Here is a 23,640-nt window from a genome sequence, read left to right on the forward strand (position 1 = left end):
CTCAGCTTTTAAAAAAACATCAGCAAGGGAGGGTGAAACAAATATATAGTCGATTGTTGTTGCACTCCCATGGCCGATGAAAGTGGGGACCGGGGCAATGCTTGTACCAGTACCGGCAAACTCCATAGAGTTTACGAGTTCTCTAGGTGCAAGGAGATCAGATAGTTCTAGTCCTCTCCTACAAGGGGGATTTCTTGAATGAATGTGTGCATTGAAATCTCCTCCTAAACAAATACCATCGAACTTCCCGTATTTCCGTCCTTCCACTATTTCATCAATAAAATAAAACAGGTTTAAAAAATTACGATTTGGATGGGATATAAAATCATTATTGTAGAAATTAATCAGACATAGTTTTACCGTTCTTGTATATATCAGTGCCATAAAACTTGGGTTATTAATTTGTATTGCTTCGGTTTTTACCTCTGCAGTTATCTTTACCCAAATCGATAAACCCCCACTAGGACGGCCCAAGGGAGGGGCCAATACAATCCTATTATGACAACTATACCCTTCAAATAACAGATGAGTTGTACACCAAGTTTCCTGGAACATTAAAACATCATGGCAGTTTACCCAATCCTTCCAGGCTTTAATTTCCACTTTTGCCTTCAGCCCAGCAATGTTCCAGCTTATAATTGACAAGTTCTCGTCAGGCCGTGGACGAACATCCTGGATAGACACCTGGACAGTTGCTATTGGATTAGCCAATGGATTACATTGTAAGTTGGAAGGTGGGTAAAAGTTGGGTGGTGTCAGAGACACCTCAGGCACTACTTTCTGTACAAATTCAACGTCAGGGACCGCTGCAACTGGATCTTCCTGGGTGGCTGGCAGTCAGTCCAAAGTGCCCTGGTCACAAGGTGCCGAAAATCTGTTATGTAGCGGAAACAAGGGGGGTGGTTGCAGCATTCTGTGTGGGGGTCTGTAAAAGTAACTCAGCGGTAAGGGGGTCACCACAGTAGTTGGGCCGTGCTGAGTGAAATTCCTATTTAATAAAAATGTTACTGTGTCCGGGTTCTTAAAGTTGATTGTGATACAGTCCCCGTTGATATTTTTAAACAGAGGTCCGACCCAGGTCACCCGGCGTGTAGAAAGAATTTCATTCGATATGTCATAGCCAACCCCCTTATGTTTGGTTAACCAGTCGATGCATTTATTATGTAACTGGACCCAGGATTCTCCTTGACCCTCCCTAAGCAGTGGTATGCCAGCCAGAACCAAAACATAGGGGCAAGCCTCAGGAGGAAGATGTAGGGCAGGACCTTGATGTTTTATCGGCCTGTTGTCCTCCGGTTGTCCCCTGTGCTGGGCAGGGTTGGAAGGTACCTTCTGCTTGGCTATGCCTCTGGGGGGGTTACTCTTCTGGTTATTGTTTGTGATGCTAGGTAAACTGGAAGGTGGTAAAGGAGTAGATGACGAAGTTGAGGCAGAATGGTTTTGCCTTGTATTTACTTCCACTGGTGGTAATGTAGGTATAGAGAGGGTACTAGCATTTGATACCCCTTTGGCCCCTTTAGCTGTGGCTGGATTACAGTTTTTGGTGGGATCTCTGCAAGAGAAGGCGCTACTAATAGACTCTAAGACTTTTAACAGGCGTTCGCCTCTAATCTTGTCTAGGCAAACCATACCCTTCCTCTTAGCTTCATCATTTTTCATGAGGGTTTCCAGTCTATCAAGTCTCTTAAAAATAATATTAAATTGTTTGATCATTTGACCTTCTAGTTGTTTAAAAATTGTATCAGCAATGGTCTCTATAAGATTTCCCTTTGGTTTGGATTGAAGGCTGCTTTCGTTAGGGAATTCAGTCTGTGTAGAGATGGAGTTTATGCCCTCATTTGCTATAACAGTATCACAGTGATCCCCTGAGTCAGAGCAAACTATTGGGGGCCCTGTTTGTTGTTTCTTCCCCCTAGTCCACAATCTCTGTGGAGTTGGCTGGTTTTACTCCTAGGGGGCTGCTTCCTCTTATTTATTGTGGTCTTAGCTGGACCCCTTTTGCGTTTTGCTCCAGTAGTCTCAGTATTCTCAGTGTTGGTAGTTGTTGGTGGAGGTGCTAATTGCGAACCAGTATCAGGAACAACACCTGGAGCTATATCAGGGGTATTTCCCTCTTGTAATAATTCAGATGAGCTGACCGCAGGGAAACATTTCACCACAATTACTTCAGGGAATAGGGGTGTGGTATGTTTGGGACTGACTGTGATAGTAGGTTGACTGATGTTAAGTGAACCCAGAGAGAGCCTCCTCTCAGTCTCTGCAATCTCATTAAAAGCAGTGTCTATTAGACTCTCAAAGGAGAGTTGGAAAGATGCAGGAACTACAGTAGTCTGTGTGTCTATGTTGGTAGCATTACTGGTAACATTGCGTTTCCCGAGGATTGAGACAACGGGATTACCTTCAAATGAGGGTTAGACGGGTGGCCCGCCCGACCACTGTTGACCTCTGAGGACCTCACAGGGCACGCCCTTTGCCCGGGCTCAGCCCGGCTCCGCCCGCGCGAGTCCCGCGACGCGGGAAGTGATGCCCCTTTTTGTGCGCCTCCTGGCGCGCTCAGCCTCGACGCGACTTCCGTTCAGGTCGCGGAGGCTTCTGGGGGTTGTGGTCTCTAACTCCCCCGCTCGGCGGCAGCACAGGTGGTCAGAGGCTGCGGCGGGGGGAGGAGACCGGCGATGACAAGGCAGCGTTCTGGGCGATCTGGGCGGGCAGGCAAGCTGGCGGTACCGGCAAGGAGATCCGCGGTGGCAAGGCAACACCCCAGCCAGCAACAGCAGCGGTGGACAGGTGAGGGACTCTGTGCAGCCGAAAAGGAACACCGCATTTGTTTGAGTTAGTTATTGGCATTGTAAATGGGAATGGGGTGTGTGGTCTGTAGTGGAGTTGTGTGTGTTGTATTGGAATAATTGCAGGACTTTAGGTGGGCTGGGTCCTTAAAATCAGTTGCCAAGATGGGTTCTTAAAAGCAGGTGCCAAAACGGATCATTACTGGGCTCTCCATTTTCGCCTTCACACTCAGAATGGGAAAGAAAATCTTAACTCTGCAGCAGTTCACTGTTTTTGATGTTTTTTTGTAGTTCTATATTGCAAAACTAGAAGTGCTTTACATGAGCACCAACAAAGACATATTCATTTATTTTTTGATAGGCACGGGCGATTAGGGTCCATATGTATCAAGCCTTTTTCCCGTTTGCAAATAGGCAGATTCTCAGAATCAGCCCGTTTGCGAATTGGAAAAAGCCTTCTGGGATGTATCTTCCCAAAAGGCCACCGCAAAATAGCACATTGCAAAATTTGGGAATGCAATTAAGGAATTGCAAATTGCGATTCCTTAAAAGCAATTCTGGAAGCACCAGAAATTTGCTATTTGGCCCTAAGGAATCCATTCTCCGGATTATAATTTTTTTTAATCTCCCACCTTCCTTTTCTAAAATGTTGATGTATATGCAATGGAAGTAGTCCACTGAGCCAAAGCATCTCTGTGTATGTATAGTATGTATTTATTTTTTAGAAACATGCTTGGTGAAACAGCTAAACTGTCTCAAAACCTGGACCTACAAAGCGAAACCACCCAGATTTCCGGGTTTTTCAGGATGAGACACAAAAGTGAAACGCCCTCTTTCGACAAAGATTCTTATATGTGGACTTAAAACAATGTCTGTCAGCAGCCGCTAGTACAAACTGAGGAGCGTCCTCAACGGCCGACGTATAGGCTCGCCGACCGTCCTTAAGCTTTACTTACAATTGAATTCCTACCTTTGCCTTTGTAGGAAAGCGCATAATTTTACTACAGGCTTCTATTCCGAGACACTAATCTCCTGCACGTACTAATAATACATGACACATCTCTTTTAGGAAGTATTGCACCAATAGAATGGAAAAGGAAGAAGGACCAACTGACAAAAAACATAAGCAGTCTCTCGGTGGGAGTGGCTACATCCCTGTCCAGTGATAGGACTTCCCATAAAATAATTGCAAAAGCGCTATCTTTACATTTCCTAAATAACGGTAAGTTCTTTTAACACGAGTAAATAATACAGTTACTTCTCCTTTGAGGAGCTGAGCGCATTACTGATACTTTTTAAATATGCTCTCTTCTTTGGGTGCGAAAATGATACTTTAGGACAAAACGAAATCCCTTTCAATTCGAAAGGCTTAGTGTTGTTTTCAGGAATTTCCTTAGTACTGTAATGGAAACTCTCGGCTTTCAAGATGGGCTCCGTGTATTGTGCAACCGAGGGGTGTTTTTATGTATGCTGCTCCTCCTGGGTTCCAACACCTTGCAAATCAGTTGATAAGGAGCTTGCTCTGCGTGCTTCGCCCGTCCCTTGGCTGCTGCTGCACTTACGGCGGAGGCGGACTGAAGTTTCGGGCGGAAAATAGCGAAATACATTTCTTAATTAAAATATCGTTCCTGAGTTCTAATAAAGTGAGTACGCATTTAGTGTGTTTTCTGAGCAACACAACTAATACCTATTCTAATATGCGTAATACATATATGCCCGTTCAGGAAGATCGCTTTCTGTGATTCCCTTTTAACCCACTTGTCTGCGTGAGTGAGTGATTCAAGTAAATCACGCAAATAATATGAAATAAGGTTCATATGTGGCTAAAAGACCTGGATTTTAGGGAGAATGAGACGAGGCTAAAATATAATGTGCTCGAGGGTTGGGGGGGGGGGGGGGGGGTGTCATGTTTGATTGTAGATCTTAGTATCGGTATTAGCAGGTTGCCAAAACATGTTCGGATGATTTAGGCGAGATAAAAGGAGGGTGTCGTAAAAACCAGCAGCAGGATCGTTATGCCGTTCAGATCTTTTAGCCAGATTTTTTTTCTGTTTAGGTGAGATTGGGGGTATTTTTAAGGTTCACAAAGTTTGTTTTCTACATGTGACGTGTACCTGGAGTTTAGCGATAACGACACTATCTGTAACAAAAAATTCCTTTGTGAGCTCAAAGTTAATTGATTATTGTGGTAAAGTGCACACACACTGTAAACTGTTTTTTTAAAATCCTTTATAATGGGTCCCTCCTCCCTCTATCACAGTAGTGTTGGCGCGAGATTACCAGTTTAGGATATTTCTAAAACGCCATACTCACCTGGGCCCATGAACATACACACTTTAAACCGGTAATCTCTTTTCCTTGCCTATCAGGAGTTCAAAGTTCAATAAGTACTTTATTCGGTTAAAAAATCAATAACCATAAAAGCAACAGATAAAAGAAATACATTTACAGTGTTGAATAGTGCAGATGTTTGTAAAAGGAGAAGTTATCGTAGTTCATGTAATCCATAATATATACAATATTACATTTCATCTAAAATTGATTTCCGATATTTAAAAACTTGTTTAAAAAACTCAGATAATGAAGCAACAGTAAAAACATTGTCCATTTTTTGCAATTCTAAAAACGCTGGGCGACATCTATACAGGTTCATCTCTTTTAGGATAGGTACAATAAGTTTCCTACGGGGCAGGGTATAAAATTTACAAAAAAAAAGACGTGTATATTAGATTGTACAGATAATTCATCACAAGGGCATACAGGCAATTCATTAGACCAAGAATTCATTTCAGGGAAAGTGAATAATCTAAAAACCATATTAAATCTGAAACGTGTTAAGAGGAATCTATCATAATTAGGCATATGTAGGGTTAGGTATGGCTGTAATTTGTCTCTGGTTAGAATTAACTGATGTGAAGAGACAGTCTTTTTCCTAGTTTCTTCAAGCAGTCTTTTTTCTCTCAGATACTCCATACATAGTTTTTTCAATGTTTTTCTGGAAATGTGTGCCATAGTAGATGGATCTTCGTAATATTGTGAGCGGTCAATTTCTATCAGGAATGTTCTGATGTAATTTAACCATTCAAGTCCATTTAGCACATCCTGTAATATGGCGCGATTTAATACACATTCATTTACAGTCCAGACCCTGTGCCACAAAAGAATGGGCTGTATTCTAATAATGTCTGTAATGTACGGCAACCCCAGCTCAGCATGGCAAATAAAAGTCGCTGTACTTTCTGGTATTGACAGGATATTCCGTAAAAATTTATTTTCAACCGTTTGGAGTGGTTTTATATTGGAGTAGCCCAGGAGCCCTGCTCCATACAATGCCACCGATACACACGTTGCATTATAAATAGTTAAAATTTCCCTAATCGTTTTTTTCCCCCAGTTTTCTTATGAAACTTTTTAGTGCCATTATTGTCTTAGAGAACAGGAGCGTTCTTGCCTTCACCGCATTTGACCAAGTACCGGTCTCGTGAAACAAAATTCCAAGAAACGGGAAGGTGGGTGTTCTTTCTAAAGGGGCGTTATTTATATACATCGTTTTCATTTGCTTTTTGATGCGTGTGCCACAATTCATTGCGAAAGTCTTACTACAATTTATTTTTAAGTCCAAGCTGAGCATAAACTGGTTAAAAGATGTTATCAGTTTTTGCAGGGCCATGGGGGTACGAGCCATTAAGACAGCGTCGTCTGCAGACAACAGTGCAGGGATAAATCTTTTCCAATCTTAGGCATATCCCCACACTCTTGTAACAGACAACTTTCAAGGCCATTTATATAAATAAGGAATAGAAAGGGGGCCAAGACGCACCCCTGGCGTACACAGCACCCTTTCCCAAAAGGCCTACTGCATTCCCCCCTTTTCCATAACGTACAATAGCAGTGGCTCCTGAATATAACTCCCTTAAAAATTGAATTGTAGGTCGCTTATTACCCCAAACTCCTCTGCCCAGTTTTGCAATTTGGCTAAAATGACTCTACCGAGTATCTTTATTGATGAGTCAAGAAGGGATATTGGCCTATAACAGGCCCAATTTTGTCTATCTCCCTTCTTGTAAATAGGTACAATGATTGATGTAAACCAAGATGGACTCAGTCCCTTTACTAGCGCTGCATTAAAAAGTTGTACAAGCATCGGGCCCCAGAATCTGCCGGGATCCCATCTGGACCAGCCGCCTTACTGCCCTTTGTGGCTTCCAAACTTGTTAAGACCTCGGGTAAAGTTACCATCAATTTATGGGCCTCGTCTCCTGACTCATCTGGCGAGTTTAAACCTATATCTTGAACCTCATCTATAGACATATAAAGAGTGGAAAAGTGTGCAACCCAGTCCTCCTCAGAGTTTTGGAGATTATTTCTCCTTAATTGCCGGTCGCTACCTAAACACTCCACAGAGTTGCATCTGTTGATTTATGAGCTTAATCCTGATGCCCTATTTTTAACGGAAACTTGGCTTCAGATTGATAACGACCCGTCCTTGATATGGGCCACTCCTCCAGGCTACACCCTTAAGCACCTCGACCGCCAATCGGGGAGAGGCGGGGGCTTAGCTATTATATATAGGGACACCTTTAAGTGTCGGGTCACTTCTAATTCCTTGCTGACCTGTGAGAGCTTACACTTTGCACTTGATCTCTCCCCTACCACCACTTTTTATGGTATCCTACTCTATCGACCACCAGGCTCCCTCAACAATTTTATCACTCAAATTACTGATCTCACCGCTAACGCAGCCGTGACCTCATCTAACCTCACTCTGCTTGGGGATTTTAATATTCATTCAGATGACCCCCAGGATACGGCAGCTAATAACTTGCAGGCCAACATGCAACTATTAGACCTCTGCCAGAGAGGCTATCAGGCGACCCATAAGAAGGGACATCTTCTCGATCACATATACAGTAATATCAACCTTAATGTAGAGTCCCCTGTTCCTCTGCCTTGGTCCGATCATTTTTTGATACCGTTCACCTGGCTTTCTAATTCTTGTCCCCCTCCTGAAGCCTCTATAAAGTACATGGGCAGGAAATGGTCCTCACTTCCCCTCACTGATTGGACAATGGCCCTTACTCAAGACCCCCAGAGAAAGGCCTTGAACCCTGCCTCAGCTTCTAGCAACTTTGATCACTGGATCTCCAGCACTTTAGATCAAGTTCTTCCCAAACGCCCTTGTAATCTCATCAGAAGACCTAAAGTTGCACCCTGGTACACTCCTGCTCTGAGGTTATTAAAGCTTGACTGCCGCAAACTAGAGAGAGCGTGGAGGAAGGGCCATTCTCAGTCTAGGAAAGACGAATACAGGTCCGCAATGAGGCTCTATAAATCAGAGATTAAAAAGGCGCAAACATCCGTCTATGAAGGTAAAATTAGTGCTGCAGCAAATGCGCCTAGAGAAATCTTTAGGATAGCTAAGTCCCTCATTTCAGCTCCGGCTGAGCGTCCTTCTGTTGAAGGGGCACAAGACCGCTGTAATGAGCTAGCTGCTTTTTTTCCAAGAAAATCTCGACCATATATTCATCTTTTAGTAATCCTACAGTCAATACCCTTCCCGTCCCTCCTAGGCCAGCTGACTCCTCGGTTCCCTGCAAACTGGACACAATTCCGCTTCTTGATGCCGCCAGCCTGGATAGATTGATCTCCAAAGTTTCTTCTGGCTCCCCCAATGACCCGGCACCCCCCGGATCCTTGTCAAGGCACTGGACGTTATTCGTCCTGTGATCCTGGAAGCTTTAAACACCTCCATTGTGTCCAGGTCGGTCCCACTCGCTTGGAAGTGTGCCATGGTGAGGGCGCTTCTCAAGAAACCCTCCCTGGACCAGAACAACCTGTCCAACTATCGCCCCATTTTGTTGCTTCCCTGGTTGAGTAAACTGGTGGAGAGGCACACCAACAATATCTTAACAGACTATCTGGAGTCCAACTGTCTGTTGCGTGCCTCCCAGACAGGTTTTCGCCCTCAACATGGCACAGAAACTGCCATGTTGGCGGTCACAGAGGAAGCAAGAACGACTTTGGATCGGGGAGGAAAGGTGTATGTATATGTATGTATATGTATAGGCATTTATATAGCGCACTACTTACCCGGAGGGTCCCAAGGCGCTTCGACCGCTGCGAAACCCTTCCTGGCTTCCCTGAGAGATGGTCCCTTAATGGGTATCTCCAGGGTGAGACCAGGCATCCCCGGCGGTCTGGTGGGGCCGTTAGTGAAGAGGAGGCAAGCTAATGCCCAGAGTTGCCGAGTGTGATCGCTGATCAGAGTGGGCACCGAGGTGAGAGAATTATCGAGTCCGCTGACCCTGGTCCAGAAACCTGCTGCGCCGGGAATCGAACCCTGGTCCCGGGCCGTCCTCTGCTCTCGGGTCTGCCGCCTCTAACCAGTGAGCCATTATCCTGTTAGACCTTAGTGCCGCGTTCGACACGGTGAACCATGCCACGCTAGTATACCGACTGGCGGGCATGGGCGTGTCGGGCGCAGCTCTGGACTGGCTCACCTCCTTTTTGAGTGAGCGCTTTTTCCGGGTCTTTGAGGGTGAGACAGTCTCTCCTAAACATCCTCTCAGGTGTGGGGTCCCTCAGGGCTCCTCCCTGAGCCCGACCCTCTTTAACGCCTACATGGAACCTCTGGACAGGATAGTCCACCCCTTTGGTGTGCGTATAGTCACCTACGTGGATGATACGCAGCTGGTGGTCTCGTTAGACCACGCAGATGGATCATCCAACACCCTAGGCCCCTGTCTAGAGGCTGTTGCCAGTTGGATGCAAGCTTCCTGTCTCAAGCTTAACGGGGAGAAGACAGACATCATTCTCCTTGGAAATCCCTCCCCGTCTGCTCTTGCACCCGTCTGGCCACCATGTCTTGGCGCTCCTCCTGCGCCCAAGTCCCAGATAAAGAGCCTCGGGATCTGGCTTGACACTGCCCTTGATTTCTCTGTCCAGGCTACTAAGACTGCTGCCACTTGCTTCGGACTAATGAGGATGCTCCGGCGGGTGCTCCCTTTGCTCCCTTTCCAGGCGAGGAGGATCATGGTCCAGGCCCTCATTCTCTCTCGCCTGGATTACGGGAACGCTCTCTACCTGGGAGCACCGGCTTCGGTCCTTCAGAGGCTCCAGGTCACACAAAACAGTGGGGCCCGCCTATTGTTCAATCTGTCCCGTCGGCAGTCGGCGAGGAAGGCCCTGAAGGACCTTCATTGGCTCCCAATGGCTGCCAGAGTGCAGTTCAAAGCTCTGTGCATTATGCACAAATCCTTCCACCGTGTAGGCCCAGCGATTCTGCACCCGCTGGTTATGCCTTATGTTCCAACACGCCCCCTTCGGTCTGGTACCCTGCAGCTGGCCACCTCCTCTAAAATTAACAAAGCCCGTTGGGGTGGCCGCTCTTTTTCTCATTCGGCGACCAGACTCTGGAATGCCCTCCCCTTTGCCATCCGGGGTAACAGCAACCTCCTCTCGTTCAGAAAGGCCCTAAAAACGCATTCGTTTGCTAAATCTCTCTGATCTGCCCCGAGCCTGCGCTAACACCATTTTATCTTCAAGCGCTGCGAGGCCCCAGGGCGGTTATGCGCTATACAAATGCAATTTTTCATTTCATTTAACTTTGATTAATCGCAATTTCCAAGCGAGCTTTAGTGTTTTCATAGGGTAGTGGGGCATTTACCACCCTCCAGAAGGCCAATGTATCTTTAGTTTTTGAGGCTGTACATAGTTCTTCCCATGCCACCCTTTTAATGGCATTCTTCCTATCTTTTAGTGCCTGATTGTAACTTTTCCTTAGGTTTCTTATCTGAGCAATATCTCGGGGCACCTTATGTATTGCGTGTTTAAGTTCTGTAAGGGCCTTAGTGCAGGTCCTGACAAACCATTTTGTACTATTCTTGGACCCATTCTTTGACGCTAATTTCAAGTTCTCTTTGATAGTGGATGCAATGATGTTAAAGTGCTCTATTATGTTTTCACTATCAGAGTCTTCGCCCAGACAAATTTTAAAACTATCGGCACAGGTATTTACCAGCTTTTTAAGAATTTTTCCGGTACCACCTTACTCCACTTGAGGGTATACCCGTTTTGCCTCCCCAGTGCCACATCTGGGGCGACCTATGCTGGGGTAAGATCGTTCCGTCGTGACGCAAAAAGGTTCTCAATCTCAAGTATTTGAGGTAGGTGGTCACTCATTGGTGCGTCCGAAATTTTAAAACTACCTATCTTATGACCGTAACCATTTGAGCAGAGGCTAAAGTCAATGGTAGTGGATGCTCCCCTCCCAATAAAAGTTGAGGCAAAAGGTGTTGGTTGCTGAGTCATTTCATTTACAAAACCCAAATCGTAATCAAACAATAATTCATTCAATAAGTCCCCAGTTTGAGTATGTTTAAAATGTGAGAGGTTAATGTCTTGCTCTAACATTAAACCACAAATGCCTTTGTGGCCTTTTGTACATAATGGACAATTAAAATAACCCCCCCCATAAAATCATTACTTCCTTCTCCTTGCTGTCTAATTCACATAGTAAATCGTTAGCTAACATTTTCAAAATATCCAGAGGCATATTACCTGGGATATTATGATAGAAATTTATAATTACAAGACAGAGTCCAGCTTTAGTATCTATCACTAATTTATGGTAGAAATCACATTTAGAATAAAAACGTGCCTTCTCGTACATTAAACCATTCGAGAGGTACGTAATTAGGCCACCCTTAGGTCTCCCATATGCGCCACCTACTGCTGGGGTACAGAATGTTTTATAACCATTAACATGTATGGGGTCTGTAGCCCAGGTTTCTTGAAAGGCCATAATATCCAGGCCATTTGTAGCGGTTTCCCAGGAAGGATTAGTAATTTTCGATTTCAAACCTGCCACATTCCAAAACATCAAGGTACATATGTCTTTATTTAAGTGCATACCACGATTATCTATTTCCCTCCCCTGATTTACAAATTTGTTATTTCTAGGGGTATTAATAACTATAGCGGTTTGCTTTCCATTGATCCTGGTGTCTACTCCATTACATCTTTTATTCTCCCTCCACAGGAGTTTATTTACCTTATTATAATACATACCTGTACACTATGACTTACCAAATCCTTGTCACTTTTAGGTCTAATTCTTTAGGAAATTGGATCAGGAAGTTAGAATAGTAGGTAGTGAATAACAAATTTACTTTTCTCATGAAATAACCACAGACTGGAAAGTTTAAACACTTTATCTATGCAATATTTTGTGAGTCATGTACCAATACAGAGCAGTTAGACTTTTCAAGTAGAAAAATAATGATCAAAGAGAAAATCTTTAGAGACTTTGCAAAATTTCTTTTATACATTGGTACCTGGGAAGGGTGAGAAAGGGAAACGCTACAAGGACATACCACACAGATTTATATCTACCTAGAATGGTGCGAGGACCAACCCCTGGCCAAGGGCTGGAAAAGGGGCTCCCGACTTATCAGGAGCCAACAGGACACGACAGGTGCGATGCGGGACAGGTAACCTCCGCTAAGTGCAATGAAAGCATCACACCCCTCTCTTCAGCTACTCTTGTTCCCCTTCAAGATGACCGTCTTCTCCCGGACCTTCTTTCAGAGTGCTCGACCAGCCCTCTGAAGTCTGCGGCGTCCATGATCTCCTTCAGCATACGTTGGGTCATTGTGACATGTCGGACAATCTAACTGACTAAGCCTACCATAGTATACCAATTTCCAGGGTATGCACCACCCCCCAATGTTGCAAATTCGTGTATTCCCTTCATTTGATTGGTCAGAAAGACGGGGAGAGGTCATCACACCATACCAGTATGAGATCATTTTCCTTTAATTTAATTGACCTAGGTTCCCGCCCATAATTTACTTTCCCATGATTTTGTTCCACCCAACATTATTTTATTTTATTTCATATACAATGTATAACTTTTCATTCAGTTTCGTCCTTTCTCCGGGTCAGGAGGTGAGTTTCTCAGGCGCATCGCGGGTAAGATGGGACTTGGCAGCTATTCAATGCCATGGATTCAAGGATTTCAAAGTTCCAATGCACATGCACCGCAAATCCAAGATGGAGAATATAGACACCCTTCAGGCCCAAATACGAGCTATTAATAAAGTCAAAGAAAGACACGTTAGAATACGAGAATAAATGAATGCACTGTATTTCTACTCTAACCCCATTACTTTATTTTAACTATTGCATTAGCAGATTAGCAAGACACACAAGGTTTAGTTTAAGCCAGAGTATATGCATTAGCATGTGAGGTTTGAAGCGGCCATATTAAGCATTACTGCGCAGCTGCAAAGAATTCCCACCAAAAGCAAAGTACGTCATACCACGTAGATGCAGTAGACGCATGCGCAGAAGAGTTCCTGAGTTTTCGGCAGCCATTTGAAGACACTCTGGTTACTGGTTAGTAAAGCACATAAGAAAGCTTCCCCTAGATACTGAAATGTCATGTGGCGCAATTATTAGTACTTACAAAACATGTTGGTTAATTTGTCACATGGTATTTCGAGAGGGCTGATTCCAAGCAAGTTTCTTCACGTATGAGACCTTGCTCCATCAGTAGGTAAATGAGAACATAGCATAATATTGCCTGAGATGTTTAGCAGATTGGTTTGGTAGACAGAGACACTGGAAACATAGCTAACCCACATGAATATCTTACAGTTGTTGACAACGCTCAAAATGTTGGCATAAAATTCTGAAATACATATGTTCATAATCGAAATTTGCCTAGCTTACGTAACGGTAAGTTTCAATTCTATTAAGGACACGGAGGCGAGGATTATGCTATATCTTCCTTCGCTTTATTAACATAAAGAAACCACAGCAGCTCAGGAAAAGATATAATAAGAACACAAGATGCTTTAAACATAAAGCATTGACGTAATGTTCAACAAAAAATCAACAACAACTCCCAAGAGTCTCTTTGCTTATAATAATAGTCCACAGTCCTTTGTCTCTGTCCATCGTCCCTATATAACCGGACTTCCCATCATCTTCCTCCTCTTTCTTCGCGCAGATCACGCTTAAGCCTCATTGGTCCTGTTTAGCACCGTCGTTGCCTGCCAAAAAAGGAACAGCATCAGCGAGGTGGCCCAGGAAATGCGACAACAAGGCGAGGAGCATGCAGAGAACAACACAGTACTGACAACGTAAAGGAAAACGCTTTACTTACTGCCATACGGGTGGGTAGAGACACCACCGTAGTCCGGATGGGATAATCCTCGCCTCCGTGTCCTTAATAGAATTGAAACTTACCGTTACGTAAGCTAGGCAAATTTCGATTCTATGTCAGGACCGGAGGCTTCAGATTATGCTAGTTTAAAGCTTACTTACCACCAACTGAGCCAAATCCACCACCGGCTTAAAATAAAACCTCTTGAAGGTGGAATCCGAGGACCAGTCCGCAGCTCGCATAAGGTCCTCCAGACGAGCACCCACCGAGAATGCCTTAGAGGCCATGGCCCCCCTGGCGGAGTGTGCTCCAAAGAGAGAAGTATTGATGCCCGCTTCCTGCATGACCCAACGCACCCACCGAGCAATAGTGGGGGAAGAGACAGCTTTGTGTGGCTTCCGCAGGGCAATCAACAACTGACGCTCGCCCGGAGGGCGCAGATCCAAGGTCAGGTCCTCATAAGCTTTGAGGCATTGCACGACACACAACTTTGGAGTGTCAGTAAAGGCTGGATAAGAAATGGAACGCGACGACGTCTTAGTGCGTCGGCCCACCGTAAAGGTAACCCCATCCGGGGAAAAAATGCGTGCAGAAACATCCAGCGCGCGCACGTCCGAGACGCGCCTACAAGAGACCAGACATAACAACATGGCTAACTTCGCCGACAGCTCTTTAAGAGACAGATAGGAATTGGCCGGCCACGACAGGAACAAATTCAGAACCAAATTGACGTCCCAAAGGACGGAGTACCTGGGTTCTGGCGGCAGCGCGAGGCAAACAGCTCGCAGAAGCCGGCATACAAAAGGATGTTCCCCTACCGGATGGCCATCTATGTTATCATGGCCAGCAGAAATCGCCGATCGAATAGCATTGATCGTCCTATACGCTAGACCCTTGTCGGCCAAATGCGCTAGGAAATTCAGCACGGGAACGAGGCCTGCGACCACGGGATCCAGATCCCTTCGTAAACACCAACGCATCCACTTAAGCCAAGCGGATCTGTAACGCTTCGTCGTACTATCGGCCCATGCTTTGGAGAGCAAGTGCTCAGCTGACCCCGAAAGGCCCGGGAGCGTCCAGCGTCTCCTGAGAGCCTCCACGCCACGAGGCGGAGAGTGTTCTGCACGACGAGAGGGTGAGGTTCCTGATCCGGGCTCGTCAGGAGTAGCGGAAACAGGGGGAGTAGGATTGGAAAATCCCAGGAAAGTTCCAGAAGAACCGGAAACCATACTTGAGACCTCCACAGCGGTGTAACCAACACCAGGTCCGCACCCTGGCGGCGTATTTGAGCCGCCGTTCGCATGATCATGGAGAACGGGGGAAACGCAAACGGTTGTTCCCGACTCCAATCCTGTAAGAACGCGTCCGTGGCCTCCGCCAGAGGGTCCGGCCTCCAGCTGTAGAACCGCGGCAGCTGGTGGTCGAGACGGGACGCGAAGAGGTCCACCGAGAAGGGGCCCCAAAGGGAAAGTAGCCACCGGAAGACTCCCGGATCCAGTTTCCACTGGCTGGCATCCCTGAGATGTCGAGAGTGCCAATCCGCTACTTGATTGGACTGGCCTGGCAGATACTCTGCCGTCACCGCAATGTGACGAGACAGGCAATAATCCCAGAAGTCCTTCGCTAGATCCGCCAAAGCGCGGGACCGAGGACCTCCCAGGTGGTTCACATACCGGACCACCGAAATATTGTCCATCCGTAGCAGGACACAAGCCTTGACCGAATCCTTGGTCCAACAGCGAACCGCGAAGGAGCCCGCAAGGAGCTCCAAACAATTGATATGCAATTGTTGTTCTGCTGACGACCAGGCGCCGCCGGTGGAAAAATCCCCGCACCGGGCGCCCCAGCCCGACCTGCTTGCGTCGGATTCTATGATCAAGTCCGGAGCCGACCCGAAGATCGCTCGCCCATTCCATGCCTCCATGTGAGACAGCCACCATGACATCTCCTCCTTCACTTCGTCCGTGAGGGGAACCCACTGGTCGTAACACATCCCACGGCGCAAATGCTGCGCCTTCAGGCGCTGAAGAGCCCTGTAGTGCAGCGGGCCTGGGAAAATCGCCTGGATGGAGGACGATAGAAGGCCCACCACCTTGGCGACATGGCGCAGTGACGTACGATCCCTCGCGATCGTCTGCCGAAGCAGGTGTCGTATCTTTGCGACCTTCCGACCCGGTAGGCTCAAGACCGCCTGTACCGAGTCCACCACGAAACCTAAAAAGGTGATCTGCTGAGTGGGAACCAAGACCGACTTGGAGCCGTTGACAACGAACCCCAGTCTCTGAAGCAGGCCGACAGCTTGACGCAGCTGTCCTGCCAGCACCTCTGGGCACTGTCCCATGAGGAGGATGTCGTCTAGGTATACTATCATACGGACCCCCTGGCTTCTGAGAAACTCCACCACCGGGTGAAGGACCTTCGTGAAGCACCACGGGGCCGAAGAAAGACCGAACGGCAGGGCGGTGAATTCGAACACCTTGCCGTCCCACAGGAATTGTAGGAAACGACGATGAGGGGGGTGGATGGGAACGACCAAGTAGGCATCCTTGAGATCCAGTCGCACCATCCAATCCCGAGGGAGGAGCACGTCCCGAAGGAGGTGGATCCCCTCCATCTTGAAGTGACGGTAGACCAACCACCCATTGAATTCCTTGAGATTGATCACAGGCCTCTTGCCCCCATCCGTCTTGTCGACCAGGAAGACGTTGCTGAGGAACCCATGTGGGTGGCGCGTTGATAGACGGATGGCTCCCTTGCGCAGCAAGTCGGAGACCTCCCCGTCTATCAATCGCGCGTCGGATTCTGAGAAAACCATCGGGCGCGGGGGCCTCACCTGAGTTGGCTGGTCGTGAAACTCTATATGGAAACCTCTCACAGTTTGCAAAACCCAAGCATCGGCAGTGAGCAATTCCCACTCCCCGTAAAAGCTTGCCAGCCGCCCCCCAATCGGAACTTGATCCAAGCAAAGTACACTCACCGGGGGCATTTCCTCGTCCGGAGTTCTTCTTGAATCCTCTGCCACCATAGCGCTGTCCCCTCGTGGGGTAGAAATTGGTGTAGTTGGCCGAGGTCTGGTACTGACCTCTTCCGGAGCCTTGTCCACGGTTGTTGGTCTGCTGACCACGGCCGATCGCGCGGCCCCTGCCGCGACCGGCCCCTCCAGAAAAACGCTGGTGGAACACCCTCTTGATGCTGGACTGGGCCTTGTCCAGCGACGTGAACGTGTTCACGAACTTTCCAAGCTCGCGGAGAAAAGGCTCACCGAAGAGGCCACCCTGGGCCACGGCACCTGCCTCCGACGAGGCCAGGTCCCCCAGCTTCGGGTCCAGCTTGATAAGGAGCGATCGCCGCCGCTCCGTGGACAGAGCACAGTTGGCGTTGCCCAAGAATACGATCACCCTCTGGGCCCAGTTGGAGAGCACCTCCGGTGAAATGGCAGTGCCATTCGCTCGAGCCTCCTCCGCCATATCGAGGATCTTCGTGGCGGGCCCGACCGCATCCAACAGCTTGTCCTGGCAGGCCCGCCAGGACCGGTCGATCCCCTTCCTGGGGTCCTTCATGAATTTCGCCAGGAAGGTGGCCATCTTGGGGTCCAATTCTGGTGTCATGGCCACTTTCCCCTCCAAAGTAGGCCGAGGGCATTCCCCGCGCAGGCAACCCCTCGCCTCCTTCTCCAGGGGCTTGCGCAACCTGCCCGTGACAAACTTCGCCACCGTCTCCCCCGGGGCCCAGGCCGCGGATCGGGGGTGGACGATCTCGTCCGGGTCCAGCATGCCCGACTCATCTCGGGGCATCTCCTTCCCTGAAGGCACCGGGAGCCAAGAACGGGTCGACTCCCCGTCGTCATCCGTGTCCGGAGAGTCGTAGATCGGGGAGGCGGGCGCCGTCGACAGGCCGCCCGAAGTGCCAGGTTCCACCAAGGGCGTCGGAGGCACCGCCGTCGCCCTGGCCAGGAAGGCGTCACGAAGACGCTCGAAAGCGCCCCTATCCACGCCTTGGGCCTCCGATGAAGGCCCTTCACCCCGGGGTCTCTTCGGAGCGGGCGGCAACCCGCCGGATGTCCCCGGGAGTTCGGGGGACGGCGGCACCTGCGCCGCTGCCAGCTTCGCACACTCCTCCACGATGCGGGCCGAAAGGCGGTCCTCCATGGGCCCTACCACCTCCGTCACACAACGATAAATGGAGTTGTCCACCGCTTGGTAAAACTCATCATCCTGCAGATAGGGGCAGGCCTCCTCCTCGTACTCCCCTTCCATCACGGAACCAAGGGGCAAATGCGGGGCACCCAAGAGGGCGGCAACCGAGAAAGTTCTCGAATGTGGGCAGGCCCAGCGGCTGCGATCACGTTTTGGGCCAGCTGACGTGGCAGGTGGGCTGCACCAACCCCCAAGCGCGCAGACCCTCCTCGCCGGGACCGGGTCTACGTACCCCTCAAGCGCGCTAGGCCACACACTGTTAAAGAGGTGCACAGATCTCGCCTGAAGGCGATTCACGCGGTCAAAACCGCTATACAGACCCCAGAGGGCGTCAAAATTGTGAAAGTACAGACCCGGATCACCAGGTGTCAGAGGGGTACGCGAGGGTCGGCCCCTGCGCAAGCAGACCCCACGGCGCGGCTCCTCGTACTGCGGAGGCGCGCCGGAGGGTCGGCGAGGCGACAGGCCGCCCCCTTGCGGTCTATGTACACACCGCACACGAGTGGGAATAAAGTCGCGTAGGAACGATAGAACGTTCCCGCAACCAGGGACTCTGAAAGGGAATAAACCATACAAGGAGTCCCCAAAGACCGCAAGACAATCAATCACAATAAAAGAAGACAAAATAGAAAAGCACTTATCTGGCTGCGGGAGCAGCGAAGAAAGAGGAGGAAGATGATGGGAAGTCCGGTTATATAGGGACGATGGACAGAGACAAAGGACTGTGGACTATTATTATAAGCAAAGAGACTCTTGGGAGTTGTTGTTGATTTTTTGTTGAACATTACGTCAATGCTTTATGTTTAAAGCATCTTGTGTTCTTATTATATCTTTTCCTGAGCTGCTGTGGTTTCTTTATGTTAATAAAGCGAAGGAAGATATAGCATAATCTGAAGCCTCCGGTCCTGACATAGAATCTATATTCCCTGTAACATTTGCATAAGAAATAATCGAGCAAGAAGGAGACCAATTAAATACAGAGTTTTATATTTACGAAACGAGTAACCAGGGAACCCCTTCCTGTTTTGTCCTTGCTCTGGGCACCTCTACCAATCAACCTTAACAAATCATACTGTGGGCAACCCTGAAGTATGTTTAGAGGTTCTGGACTACCAGCAGATTAGTCTGCCTTCTAACCAGCCCCATACCCAAATTGAGCTCTCATAAAGAGGGCTGAGTTACAGCAGAGAATGTAACTAACAACGCGCCCTACCCCCTGCTAAAAAGGTGCACTAATAGATCAGGTTATTTTCTTGGTTGGCAAGAGGAAGAGAACCCCAGGACTGTACTCCAATAATACTGGGGACCCTTCGTTTTAGCACTGACCTATTGCACAATTAGGGAAAGCTTTGCTATACTGTTCTAGCCAGGGGCCCATTGTGGTCCATCGCTGACTTAGACTCGTTACTGTCCAAGCAAGGAGCAGCTCTGATGTACAGCTGTGCAGTCAGAACCAGCAGCAGGCCAGTGCCCACCCAACCCACTCTGTGTCCCAGCGTGACATGACCTACCAAGGCAGAGCTTAAACCCATATGTAATGTCACTGCTCCTGAAGGAAGAGAACCAAAGAGCATTACCCGGGTGCAGCATTGGTTTAAAAACCCTCACCTCTCATTTACCCCGCCCCCTGCCCCCAACCTAAGTACTTTCAGAAAGCATAATACCTCAGGAGAGGCGTCCTGTGATGCAGAAATGCAGGTTTCAAAAGAAGGATGAGCAGAGGTGCCCCTCATCTCTGGTCCCACTTCCCTTTATGAAGCGCAAATAAAGGTGGCCTTCTGCACTTCGTGGGTAGTGCATGCCATCACTCTCCACCAATGCTAAATGTTATCTGTCTTTTACCTTTTCTAATCCTGTTCCCTTTACCTTTGTCCATTGCATTCTTTCCAGGGCTTATAACTCACTTCTACCCATCCTGCCACCTACAGCTGGTTCTTCTGTTCTCTGGCAACTTCCCCCACCCCCAGATTCTTTGTAAGGTGTCTTCCACCTGCCATCCAGGAAAAAAATACATAAGTCATTTACCTGCCCTCCAAGTGCCTTCCGACTTACACCCTCCTGGAACTACTTTATCTACCCCCAATATGGTTTCCACAATATTTGAGCCATCATCTCCCTCAATCTCACCAATCTGTTTTGCCTAAAAATTGCAAATATGCTCACAACCTAGCAGGTTCTGATTATCTCCTGGTTGTGTTTATATTGTATTCTGACTATTATCTCAAGCACACTAAAATCCTAATTTCCATATTCCGTTTTCTGTGGTCTTTTAAATGGCTGCTGTTTTAGTAGCCCCCGCAAAGTCTCCTCCCTCCTGAATATGTCCATATTGAATGCATTCCTTCTCAAACCTTTCCTATTTCCCGTAAGCCCTTTTTCATAGTTTAAAGCAACATGATGCTGATCAGCAACATTTGGTTGTTCTCCCCAAGATGACCCTCCAATAAATCTAGGCACTGGTGCCTCTTAATCAGCTTGTTCAACATTGGCAGCAACTGTCTCCTCCTCAGACCCTTCAGTATGTGGTCCTTCTTCGACCTTGCCCCTTGCACCCCCAAAAGTATCTGCACACTTGATCCCATCCTAGTCAATGTCCTCCCTCCGTAATCCCTGAAACCCTAAATGCCCCCCCCAAAACAACTGGACTATACGCAAATGAAACAAACACTCTTTAGATGCCGAACCAGTCAATCCCAGGGTCTTGACACACTTGAATAAGTCAGACAGCTAAGTATAACAGTGCGGAACAACTTTTAATTCTTCACATTGTTACCATTCACCAACACCATCATCTCTGCATTGTTAATATAACCGGTAACTTTTGCAAAAAACAAGTGCCCAAAGTTCTTTAAAGCAAGTAAAGTCAACACTCCAACGGTTATGCATCCGATATGTTTCTGCAAGTAAAGAAACTTATGACAGAAACAAGTAACATTACATAATAACTCAAAATTTAAAGACCATGTCCCACAAAACGATAGCCAAGCCACTTCGTAAAACCAACACCATCAAAGCCAGTAGGTCTTGGCGATGTGTAACCTATTGGATTTGTCAATGTCAATGCTTTTACCTATTTATGTTAAAGTATTTCAATACTTTCTGTGTTATAAGCATTATGAAACCTGCCAAATAAATATAAAGTTAGGCAACCTTGTGTGTCATCCAAGAAATTATTCAATAACTTTGAAAAAAGCTTCCCTCTCATTAATCAGGGGGCAATGATCTTCAATACTCTGATGACCTAAGACAAACATAACTAAACATTTGTAAGGTAATCTTTCCCTAAAGCGTGCCAAACAAAATAGTCTGTGCCTAGGGAAAAGCGTGCTGCTGAAATATTTATATTTATGTAAGTTGCCTAGAGAATATACTGAGCTTCTATATTTACCACTACTTCGACCCGGGAGAATAGAATAAGGAGATTTTTTAAAAATCCTGTAAACTGAAGCCTACCAGGAAGAGTCAGCAATGATATTATTTAGCCTCTTCCGTGCTCCTAACTGCCCCCGGCCGTCATGGTGGGTGTGTGCGCACGACGGCCGAGGGCCATCCGAGCCATGCCTGCGAATGGAATGTCCCAGCAGTGCGGCAGAATTCGCACCACTGATGCAGTGGTAATTTCACGGTAATTTCTCAATGCAAAACCTCATTTACCTCTAATTTACCACTGTAAAGGTACTGGACCCTTGCTACTGTATATTACCTTCAGGAGACTTTACATAAACATGAAAAATCAAAAATGCAATTCATATTTAAGCCAATAAAGAGAGTTGGTGATTATTTTAAAGGGTTTTATTTTCTTAGTTAAAAGTTAACTTTTTCTGACCCTTTATTCATTAGTCAAATATCAATCCGGTTACAGAATTTTGAAAACAGGAAAAATAAAATGAATACAGAACATATTATAGGTTGCATACATAGCATTCCATAAAGGAAAGGAATAAGGCATCAAATGTCAATCAAAATTCTTTAAAGAGTTCAGGAAAAAATAATGCAAGAATGCGTTTGCAAGGCTAATCAATAATTAATTGGCAAAAATCTCCCATAAAGAGAAATAAATACATAAGACAAATAAATCTTTTCAAAACTAATTAATTAGTCAAAGCATAAACTTAGAATTTTAGCATCTAAACCTGTTCTAATCAGCTGCACTCTCTTCCCTGGTCTGATCAATCTGAGCGAGGCTGCTCCTGAAAAGGCCCCTCCTTCACAAGTCCACAGTGAAATGTGATTTGCCTTGCCAAAAATATGACGTGCAAGGACTTCTCTGTAAAAAATATGAGCAAGAACCCCTCCTGTCTCTCCTCGGACGCAATCTCCTCCCAGGCTGCACCCGTGACGTTTCTCGTACCTAACTCATATGATGCCTGGTCTAATCTGCTCCGTCTCTAGAGCTCACATGCCCCCCTAAAGCTAGCACGCCTCCAAAGAGGTCATTATTTATACTATAAGTCTTGGCTGACTATACTAATAATGTTTCAGATTCAGAAAAGCTTGTACCTGATTGGTTACCATATATGACATGCGGGCCTCGCCATTCTGTTCTCACTGCAAATTCCAAACCATACCAGTTTTACAAAAGAAGCGTTAATGATTAATATGGTTAATTAACACACATTATAAGATGTGTTATGAACTGAATATATTTGTCTAAATATGCAACAGGTCAAAGTCTCTTAAGACAGGAATAAGGAGTGTAGATTACAAAGAAAATGAGCTGGGAAGGGAGAACACATTCCATGATTATATTCAAAGCTAAAAAGGCCACTGAAATTACGAGTTTTCTCTACACTGCAAAAACACATGTTAATTCAGCACAAGTATTTCAGACTGACTAGGCCTCATTTCATGTCTCATTTCCTATGTGTGCTCACCTGCACCAAAATGTGCGTGTCAATTTAAATGCAGTCTGTCTGTAGCACAAAAAGAAAGCAATGCCTGACTCCAGATGAAATCTGAGCTACATCACCGCAGTGAAGAGGTTAAGCGGAAGTATCACACGTTCTCATATTTGGCCACAAGATGGCAATATGGGCTCTAGTGCCTCCAGAATAAACGCAAAGAAAATATCTCTATTAACTTAAACACATAGTTTGAATTTTACTTGTAATCATTGGAAAAGAGCACTATATGTTTCATTTTTTTTATTAGCAAACTTGTTAAAGTTGCTAAACAAATCAAATTAAATGCTTTTGAATTTTGCCGATTCATTCTGAACTTTGCTGACTCATTCTTAGGTATATTAAACTATAAATGAATTTATATAATGATAACCTGCACCTGAGGTTGTGCTCAATAAATTAAGTATTGTAAAACAAGTGAGAAGAAAATGTACCTTATGTCTTTTAAAGTTTTCCTGCACAGATAAAGCAGTGTTTCGATGTGAGAGCGATCTGGCTAGGGTTGAGATGGGGTGGGTGGTAGGCGGAAAGTGGCAACAGGAGACAGAGGACAGAGCGAGTGTGGACCAAGGACTGTGGAGTGCTAAACA

The 23,640-nt window shown here is 46.6% G+C and overlaps 1 protein-coding gene and 1 pseudogene across 2 annotated transcripts in view; one reads left to right on the forward strand and one right to left on the reverse strand.

Moving 5' to 3' along the window:
* Positions 1-23,640, reverse strand: part of LOC147708594 (uncharacterized) — a 46,307-nt pseudogene that overhangs the window by 15,405 nt on the left and 7,262 nt on the right.
* LOC147708595 (uncharacterized) overlaps positions 3,895-23,640 on the forward strand; it is a 75,851-nt gene continuing 56,105 nt past the window's right edge. The window contains exon 1 of one of the 2 annotated variants that reach the window (XM_086927269.1): positions 3,895-4,005. The gene's annotated coding sequence lies outside the window, so the exon portion shown is untranslated. Of the gene's footprint in view, positions 4,006-4,277; positions 4,427-23,640 lie in introns of those variants that run through there. The other variant, XM_086927270.1, reaches the window with a different exon arrangement.

Source organism: Lissotriton vulgaris, chromosome 6, assembly GCF_964263255.1.
Source record: "Lissotriton vulgaris chromosome 6, aLisVul1.2, whole genome shotgun sequence".
In the NCBI taxonomy this organism is placed as follows: Eukaryota; Metazoa; Chordata; class Amphibia; order Caudata; family Salamandridae; genus Lissotriton; species Lissotriton vulgaris.